This window comes from Myotis myotis, unplaced genomic scaffold (genome assembly GCF_014108235.1).
Source record: "Myotis myotis isolate mMyoMyo1 unplaced genomic scaffold, mMyoMyo1.p scaffold_m19_p_9, whole genome shotgun sequence".
In the NCBI taxonomy this organism is placed as follows: domain Eukaryota; kingdom Metazoa; phylum Chordata; class Mammalia; order Chiroptera; family Vespertilionidae; genus Myotis; species Myotis myotis.
The window spans coordinates 72,568,384-72,577,514 of NW_023416401.1; positions in this window are offsets into that span (position 1 = coordinate 72,568,384).

Genomic DNA, 9,131 nt, shown 5'->3' on the forward strand with positions numbered 1-9,131 from the left:
ACTTTGTTAAAGGATTTAAGATGCCTTCAAGATAATAATGTATGTAAATTAGTATTTTAAAAGGGACTGTGGCAAATAAAGCATTATTAGAGACTTAACACGTTAGAAGTTAATGCTTTGCCTATAATAAGACTTTTTTCTCAATTAAAGTATTGTCTTCAAAACAAATTACTTAGCCTAATTACATTTGTACTAGAGTCCCGGTGCATGAAATCTGTGCCCTGCAGGGATGGGGGGTTCCTCAGCCTGGCCTGTACCCTCTGGTAGTCTGGGACCCCTCCGGGGATGTCTGACTGCCAGCTTAGGCCCCATGGGATCAGGCCTAAGCCGGGAGACAGACAGCTCTCTCGCAGTCCAGGACCTCTCGCTCCTTACCATCTGCCTGTTCGCTTCTTACTGCTCGGCTCACACTGTTCCTTAGCACTGCTGAGGAGGCAGGAGAGGCTCCTGCCACTGCCGCTGTGCTCACCAGCCATAAGCCTGGCTTCTGGCTGAGTGGTGCTCCCTTGTGGGAGCACAATGACCACAAGAGGGCAGCTCCTGTGTTGAGTGTCTGCCCCTGTTGGTTAGTGAATATCATAGTGATCGGTTGTTCTGGTCATTCTGCCGTAATGGTCACTTAGGCTTTTATTACATAGATGGAATTACCTGATAGTCAATGTGCCCCCCCTGAGGAGTCCCAGACTGTGAGAGGGCGCAGGCCAGGCTGAGGGACCTCACTGATGCATGATCGGGGCCGGGGAGGGACATGGGAGGTTGGCCAGTGGGGAAGGAACTGTGGGAGGGCTCCAGGGTATGTCCGGCCCATCTCACTCAGTCTTGATTGGCCAGACCCCAGTAGCAAGCTAACCTACCAGTCGGAGCATCTACCCACTGGTGGTCAGTGCACGTCATAGCGACTGGTAAACCGGTTGACAGTCTTCTCTCTGGTGGTCAGTGCATGGCATAGCAAGCAATTGGGTGGCCTTAGCATATCATTATCATATTATGCTTTGTTTGGTTGAACCGATGACTGGATTACTTGACACTTAGCATATTAGGCTTTTATTATATAGGATTAGAAATTAGACAGTGTGACTGATATTATAGCCACAGTAAATGTTTAGTAATTTTTAAACTCCATTACTACAACTATAAAAAATAAACTGGAAAAGGCAATGTGATTTGATATATTCCCATCTATACTAATAAAAGACAAACATGCAAATTGACCATACCTTCGCTATGGCTTAAGCCACGCCCACCAGCCAATCAGAGCAACTATATGCAAATTAACCCAAACAAGATGGTGGCCGGCAGCCATGGAGCTGGAGCAAGCAGGAGGCTTGGTTGCCCCAGTGATGGAGGAAGCCAAGCTTCCCGCCTGCCGCAGCTGGCTCTGAGCTCCACTCAAGGCAACAAAGTTTCAATTATAGAAGATAAATTATTCACAGATACGTGCTTTCAGTCGGCCGTGGTCATGTGGTCACGGAGCTGGAGTGAGCAGGAGGATTGGGTTGCCCCTGGCAATGGAGGAAGCCAACCTTCCCGCATGCCCTGGCTGGCTCTGAGCTCCACTCAAGGCTACAAAGTTTCAATTATGGAAGGTAAATAAATCCCAGAATAAAAAAAAAAAGAAAGAAAAGAAGGAGAGGCTGGGAGCGTCCATCGCCGGGGGGCTTGGCCAGCCTGAAAATGGCCCTCGGCCCCTCACCCAGGCTGGCCAGGCACCTCAGTGGGGACCCCCACCCTGAAGGGGGTGTGACCAGCCTGCAAACAGCTATCAGTCCCTCACCCAGACTGGCCAGGCACCCCTGCAGGACCCCAACCCTGATCTGGGACACCCTTCAGAAAAAACCAGCCAGCCCCCACCCATGCACCAGGCCTCTATTATATATAATAAAAGGGTAATATGCAAATTTACCCTAACAGCAGAATGACTGGGAATGACTGGTTACTATGACACACACTGAACACCAGGGGGCAGATGCTCAATGCAAGAGCAGTCTCCTGGTGGTCAGTGCGCTCCCACAGGGGGAGCTCTGCTCAGCCACAAGCCAGGCTGATGGCTGCCAGCACAGCAGTGGTGGCGGGAGCCTCTCCCACCTCCTCAGCAGCACTAAGGATGTCTGACTGCAGCTTAGGTATGCTCCTTGCTGGTAAGTGGACATCCCCCGAGGGCTGCCGGGCTCCCAGAGGGATGTCTGACTGCCAGCTTAGGCCCAATCCCTCAGGGAGCAGGCCTAAGCCAGCAGGTGGACATCCTCCGAGGGTTCCCAGACTGCAAGAAGGCATAGGCCAGGCTGAGGGACAGCCGCCCTTCTCCTCCCCCCCCCCCCCCAGTGCACAAATTTTTGTGCACTGGGCCTCTAGTTATTATATAGTCTCCAAAGCAGTGGTTCTCAACCTTGGCTGCACATTAGAATCACCTGGGAATCTTTTTAAAATCCTGATTTCTGGGCCTCATCCTCCAGCAATTCTGTTTCTTTGTTATGGGGTGGGGCCACAACATTAGTAACAAAGAAACAGAATTGCTGGAGGATGAGGCCCAGAAGTCAGGATTTTAAAAAGATTCCCAGGTGATTCTAATGTGCAGACACTGCTCTAAAGTATACAGAAAAATTAAAGTTAGTATGAACAGTATGTATAGACACAGAGAAGAAAGTCTAACGCCCAGCCAGCATGGCTCAGTGGTTGAGTGTCAACCTATGAACCAGGAGATCACAGTTCAATTCCTGGTCAGGGCACATGCCTGGCTTGTGGGCTGGATCCCCAGAGTGAGGCATGCAGGAGGCAACCAATCAATGATTCTCGCTTATCATTGATGTTTCTGTCTCTCTCTCCCTCTCCCTTCCTTACCTGTTTGGCTCAGTGAATAGAGCATTGGCCTGCGGACTGAAATGTCCCAGGTTCAATTCCTGTCAAGGACACATTCCCCAGTTGCAGACTCGATCCCCAGTAGGGGGCCTACAGGAGGCAGCCAATCAATGATTCTCAATTCTCATAATTGATGTTTCTATCTCTCTCTTCCTTTCCCTTCCTCTCTGAAATCAATAAAAATACTTAAAAAATATAGTTTTTTTAAAAAAGGAAGTATACAGTATCATTTATATTATAGCAACAGGAGAAAATTATGGCTATCAAATGGAATAAAGTTTGTATTATACACTGGACCAGAAAATCAAACTGTCTTTGGTTAAATATTAACATGAAAATGACAAGGCTAACAGCAGTCATCAAAGGTGGGATATGTTTAGATAGTAAAATGGGAGGAGGTATAAAAATCTAACTGAAGAAACAAACTCTTTAATAGCTTAAAACATAAAAAGAAGATAAAAGAGCTCTGGCTGGGTGGTAAAGTGGTTCTCAACCTTACTAATGCCATGACCCTTTGATACAGTTTCTCATGTTGTGGTGACCCCCAACCATAAAATTATTTTCATTGCTACTTCATAACTGTAATTTTGCTACCATTACGAGTCGTAATGTAAATATCTGATATGCAGGATGTATTTTCATTGTTTGCGATCCACAGGTTGAGAACCGCTGGAGAGTGTCAGCTCACGCACCAAAGGCTCACAGGTTTGGTTCCTGGTCAAGGGAAAACATTAAAAAAGTGTTTCTTTTCTAAATTTCAGGCTTTTAAGTTTTTTATTGGCTACTGGAAAAAAATTTCTGCTGCAAATAGTATCTTGAAGAACGCTTTCTCTATCAGTTGAGAAACACTGGTGATTGCTGGAGACCTGTCCAACTGTTTCATTACTTCCCTCTATAATACTGATATTTCCATAAATTCCATCACTCTCTATGAAAAGACACAAGTCACTCAGTGCAGGAAGAAAATATTGATCTACTTATGTGAAGTGTTAAAAAATTTCCTTTTTAATTTCTACTTTAGGATATGTTTTATAAGATCAGTAATATATCATCATAATGAATAAATAAGTATAATAAAGTATATCATCAGAAAGGATTGATATACAGTTACCCTTGGAAGGTTTTAATTCAGCTCTAGAATTGTAGCTCTGGCTATAATTACATATCAGCTGCTTTACATAGTTTATATCTAGCCTCCATAACAACCACCAAGACATCAAGCACAGAATGTTTGTATTCCTATTTTGCTGATGAGGAAACTGACACCAAATGAGAATAAATAACTTGTTCAAGATCATATAGCATTCAAATGCAGATTTGACTCTAGAGCTGTTCCTCTTTCTATTTCACTGTCTCTCCAAACTTTACCAAAGGATTCATAATAGATTGATTTTCAATGGCAAGCTTCTACAATGACATAAACTCCATTGTCTTTACAAAAACTGACTTAGGTAGTAAATTTTATGAAACATTTGCATAATGTGAAACATCATTTTATATACACTAGATTTTTAAATTACTAAAAACTCCATTGAGATGGAGTAAGGAGGAAGCTAGCACTACAGCCCACTGCCTCCAAAGAATTATCCATATGGTTTCAGGTTCATGGAGTGAAGCCATCTGATTCACAGAAAACCCACAATGTTTTTTGAAGAGCTCTGTTGAAAAAAACGCCACTAGCTTGGATTAAAAGAGACTGAGAGCTCAAAATGAAAAATGAAAAGTTTACCTGAGGGCAGACGGTTGTGGATTGTTACAACAATGGCCCCCCAGTGAACTCTAACTACCTGTGCTCATATCTGCTGCAGCCACCTTTCATTTCCGATTCCTTCTCTTGGTTGCTCTTAGCATATCTACGACAGTCTGGCATTTTCAAAATAAAGCTTATTATCTCAAGGAAGAACAAAGAAAATATAAAAGGCAATGACAAAGTTTAGTATATGGGGGCAAAAGTAGGTTTATGGTTGTGAGCACACAAAACGGCTTATTCTTGCAGTATTATTTAGTAATTACTGTATTCTTTATTTGTACTACAATAATAAACCAACTTTTTCCCACCTCTGTATACTAACAAATCTTTGGTTCTATGGTACCTCTACTGCATCTGTGGGAATCCTAATCAGTTAGTGTATGCTATATGTTCAAGGCCACTCTGAGCATAGGAATCCTAATCAGGGTGTTCAAGGCCAAGTTGCCATAGGCAGGTACAGGGGTGAAGCAAGCTATACACTGCCCAGGTGTGCCTTTCTGTAGCCCAAATACTGAGGTTATTATTTGGCATGAAGCCTCTTTTGTTTGAGCTTGTCTGAGCTTGTATATAAGTTGCCACTGACCAGCCTGTGGTTGGCTCCTGTGTAGATCCTATGTTGGGGGCTGCATTGTAGGGAAGATGTATTACTGACCAGCTAGTGTTGACTGTTTTTGTTAGGATGGCTCTTGTGTTTGCTACTGTATTAGTAAGGACTGCTTTACTGGATTGCTTTGTCTAATGCTCCTTAGTAGCAATGGCTATTTGGGCTATAATAAAGACTCTCTTATATACCCACGACTTCTCATGTCTTTTCCATCTGATACCCGGCAACCAAGGAGGTCCAGTCCCTGGCAGAGGGACTCAGACACAACAGTTGGCATAGTCGAATAGGATAAAAGACCTGTGCACCCAACAACTGACTAGCCATATGCTCTTGCACATTTTGGGGCAAAAATTTTATTCTTTCAGTTCATTCCTATCTCTTATTTTGTCCTTTAAGTATTTCTAATTTCTTTTTCATCAAGAGCCTTCCCACTTGTTCTCCAGAACTGATGAATCTTGATGCTTTAAAAAAATATTTTTTTATTGATTTCAGAGAGGAGGGGAGAGGGAGAAAGAAATAGAAACAACAATGATGGGAGAGAATCATTGATTGGCTGCCTCCTGCACACCCCCCACTGGGGTTTGAGCCCACAACTTACATGTGCCCTGACCAGGAATCAAACCATGACCTCCTGGGTCATAGGCTGATGCTCAACCACAGAGCCATATCAGTAGGACAATGCTTTTTTTTTTTGTTTGCTTTTAGAAAAAAATCTCTTCTATCAGGGAAACTGAAGGGTGTACATCACTCTTTCTGATCTGGGAATAATTATCTTCAATCCCAGCACTGTAGCCTTGGCTCCAAGGTTGTGGGGGCAGAGTTAAAAAGAAATCTTTAAAAAAACAAGTTTTTCTTGCCTACCACATCTCATTGGCTGGTAAACTATAAAAATTAGATTATAGATACAGTAAATAAATTGCAAATGCCAGTAAAATCACAAAATCAATGAAAAACTAATAAAATGCCACTGTTGGAGTTTCTGTAATCATCATACTGCCAAAACAGCTGGTGGAAAAGTAAATCAATCAATTACTTAGCCATTTTTTCTATATCAGTGGTCCTCAACCTTGGCTGCACATTAGAATCACCTGGGAATCTTTTTAAAATCCTGATTTCTGGGCCTCATCCATATAGAACCACTGTTCTATATGAAAGCAAACATACGAATACTACATTTTAAAATATTTAGATTGATTAAATTTTTTATTTTACATCTGGCTGTTTGATAGCATGTAAGAAACGGCCTGAGGCAAGTAAATATGATTATGCGGTAAATACACAGAGCAATTCACTTGGGAGAATTACAGACTTAGAATAACAAACAGGTGATATGGAGAAAAAAAAAAAAAAAAAAAAAAGCACAAAACAAACCTTGTTTCCCATTAGAGCAGCGGTTCTCAACCTGTGGATCACGACCCCTTTGGCGGTCGAACGACCCTTTCACAGGGGTCACCTAAGACCATCCTGCATATCAGATATTTACATTACGATTCATAACAGTAGAAACATTACAGTTATGTAGTAGCAATGAAAATAATTTTATGGTTGGGTCACAACATGAGGAACTGTATTTAAAGGGCCAGAAGGTTGAGAACCACGGCATTAGAGGATTCAGGTCTTACTAAATTCTATACTTCAGGGTTTTGAAAATCTTTACATTTAGAATAATAAAAATGTCTGCATGACCTACTCCATAGGTTTGCGGAACATATTTTAAAAATTTTAAAGTATTACACAGATGTTATTTGTTAGTCTATTTTATAAGTGCTAATTAAGCATCTACTATGTGCCAAGTTCTGCAATGAATATGGGAAATAGAAAAAGTAAGTAAAACACAGTCTCTGCATTCAGGTAGTTAACAATCTAGTGAGGGAGTTAAACTAAATTATGAGATTATGATGCATAAGAAAATAAAGGCATAATGTGCCATGAGAAAGATCTTGGGAAAGTTTTGGAGGATGTAGAACTTGTGATGGACCTTAAAATATAAGCAGGATGTTATGCTGTAGATTTATGGTGGTGATAGGGAAGAAGATGGGATGACAGCCCTTCATGGCAGACAGTCCATCTGCAGAACATACTAAGAAAGACCTGGAAGTGAATTAGGTAAGTATACTGAGTAGCTAATAATTTGAATGGGTTGAAAAAAAAAATGTGTGTAGCAGAGACAAAACAGAAGGGAACTTGGCATCTGATTGCATAGGATTTTTGTGGCTGGATACTTGCAATTTATTCTTTCCTTTTTTGGAGGTATAAGGTTTAAAAAAAACAGCAAAGGTAACTTAGAATTCCTTGATTTCACAAGTTATTCAAAACAGCACTGGTAATAGCAAGAACATTTCTGAAGTAGGATATTGATTGCCTGTATTGCTAAGGCTCAGCATCCTCTGCAATATGTCCAGGACATGGCCTCTGAACATGACAGTGACCTAAACATGATTGCTAGGGAACTGCTTCTTGACCTATGATTAGTATGAGACTGGTGAGCTACTTGTGGTTTTTTTTGTGTGTGTATGTGTGTGTTTTCTGCCAAGAAAGAGAGTTGCCAGGTGGATGAGTGTCAGGGGAGACAGTTGCTATAAATTTTCTTTAAATTAAATTTATTTTTTTTCTAATTATAGAAGTGTATGATAGTGAGGAATTACTGCTAGAAAGAGAAAAAGAGGATAGAGAAACCTTGGATGATCTAGAGCCAGAACTCCTGGCAATACCTTTGCACTGCTTCAGTTATATTACCTTACACTACCTTTAGTCAGCTGCTGAGTTGGTAGGGTGACAGAGAAAAAACACACTATTAATTCTACGTCCATTTTCTAAGCCACACTTTGGAGGTACATTATTCATTCTTTCCATCATCATCAACTACTTTATTCTGAGAATTTACAAACAAACAAACAAACAAACAAACAAAAAAACAATCTTCTAAAAACTTTCTCTAGATGAATGCAGAGTCAGAGATAATCATATAGTAATTGTATCATCCTTCTCTAAGTGTTTTTATATAGGTAAAATCAAAGTACATTGAGCATTTGAAAAAAAATGAACAGGCAATATGCAAATTTGTAAGGTATATTTGAGTGGAAAAGGACACTCTTTTTTTGCCCTGAGTGTTATAGTAGAGGGGCAGAGAGAAAAAAAGAGTGGGGTTTAAGGGCTGATTTTATGTATGAATCTTAGTATTTTTTAGCACTAGCTTGAAAAGCAACTGTTCCTCTCTACACTTCCCTGGGTCTCTGTAGACCTGCAATCAATAAATGATCTGTTGAAAACTCATGTCTGATCCTGCAAATCACCATATTCCAAGAAGAGCTCTGTAATCATCATCACTGTCTCTACTTTTTCCTCTCCTGTTCACTCCTATGAATTGAAATGAGGCTCTGTTCCTGCTCCTCCACTACAACTGTCCTGGAAATGTAGATTCCCCAGCTATTAAATCCAGTGCTCATTTGTTGGCCCTTACCTCCCCATTCTCTCTGGCATTTGGCACTACTGGCCATTCCAATCTTCTTGGTACAATCTGACCCTGGACTCTAATGACACTATTCTCTCTAGCCTTGTTATCCATCTACTTCTCTCAGTCCTCACTGCTATTGCTATAATTTAAGTCCTCATTGTTCTTAATTGGGCTATTCAATAGTCACCAGAGTTACACAACTAGAGCCCGTTCACCTCTTTACTGCCAAAGTCAAACCATAATTCTATTAATGTTCTTCAATGAGTGAATCCTTAAACAATTCCCCATTGCTCACAGGGTAAAGTCCAAACTTCATAGCCTGTCTCTGCCTACCACTCCAGCCTCATTAATTGCTGTGTTTTTATATCCTTTGCCACAGCAAACTGATATGCTTATTTATAGATCATGCTTTTTTTGTCCTGTGTCTTTGTTACCTTTATCCGGTTTGAAATGTTCTTGTTCTCCTT